At 43.9% G+C, this 1,234-nt stretch overlaps 1 non-coding gene across 1 annotated transcript; it reads left to right on the top strand.

The window, feature by feature from the left end:
* The first annotated feature begins 154 nt into the window (after positions 1-154).
* Positions 155-288, top strand: LOC115871979. The gene has a single exon (XR_004047586.1). It is a non-coding gene; the product is annotated as a small nucleolar RNA SNORA18 (small nucleolar RNA).
* Positions 289-1,234: the final 946 nt, after the last annotated feature.

Raw genomic sequence — 1,234 nt, 5'->3', positions numbered from 1 at the left:
GATGAGCCAGTCAGGGTGCAGTGTAGCAGTGATGAAACATACAACTTTCTTCTAGTTCCTAAATGCTTCCTTCCCACCCATTATCCTGATGCCAATTCTACCTTACAAATCTGGCTAGACCAGAGGATGTACTCTGGTACAGATAGGAACTGGAGTTGAGGTCTATCCCGATGGGGCCTTGTCTGTAGACCCACATCATTGGAAATGCCTCACAGAGTAACTCTGTGGTTTGCTTTACTTGCAGAACTGCTATTGGTTGGATCTGTGAGGAAGAACTACAAGACATATTTGTAGATAGTAGGAACAATCTAATAGGTACTTAAAAAAAAAAAAAAAAGGAACTGGAAACACAGGGAATCCAGGATGGATGATCCCTTCAGGATCAGTGGTGAGAGTGGCAATACCGGGAGGGTGGAGGGAGGGTAGGGTAGAGAGGGGAAACCGATTACAAGGATCTACATATAACCTTCTCCCTGAGGGACAGACAACGGAGGAGTGGGCGAGGGGAGATGTCAGACAGAGCAAGATATGACAAAATAATAATTTTTAAATTATCAAGAGTTTGTGAGGGAGTGGGGAGCAGGGAGAGAGGGAGGAAAATGAGGAGCTGATGCCTGGGGCTTATGTAGAGGGCAAATATTTTGAGAATGATGAGGGTAACGAGTGTACAAATGTGCTTTATACAATTGATATATGTATGGATTGGGATGAGAGTTGTATGAGCCCCCAGTAAAATATTTTTTTAAAAAGCCCTTTAATTTGTCTGACTCCTGAAGCTTCTATGATGCCCCAGTTTTGACTAACCTTGCCAAGACCTGGAGCTGCTTCCCCCTTCTCGTGGATGTCACTTTGGTTCTAGGTCACTGTGTGAGGGGATCACTTCCTGGCCATTGGTGGTGGGCCATCAGTGAGGGAATTGGGACCAACCTGAGGACTTTGGCACAGGGAATACATAGGCTACCAGAAATAGGGAAGGACACAAATACAGATGAGTCACAAATAGACAAGTGGGATATACTGAGGATAGAACACCTGCTTATATTGAAAGAATTCACCAAGAGAGTAATAAGAGAACCCACCGACTGGGAAAACGTCTATAGCAATGACATATCAGACAAAGGCCTTATTACTAAAATCTACAATACTTTGCTAGCTTCCAAAAAGAAAAAAACTAATTGCACACTAAGGAGGTGGGCAAAGGACCTGAACAGAAGTTTCACAGGGGCAGAAATCC

Source organism: Echinops telfairi, unplaced genomic scaffold (genome assembly GCF_000313985.2).
Source record: "Echinops telfairi isolate 266 unplaced genomic scaffold, ASM31398v2 ScPeMD7_7415;HRSCAF=8453, whole genome shotgun sequence".
NCBI classification, from domain to species: domain Eukaryota; kingdom Metazoa; phylum Chordata; class Mammalia; order Afrosoricida; family Tenrecidae; genus Echinops; species Echinops telfairi.
This window is presented reverse-complemented; position numbering and strand designations above follow the sequence as displayed.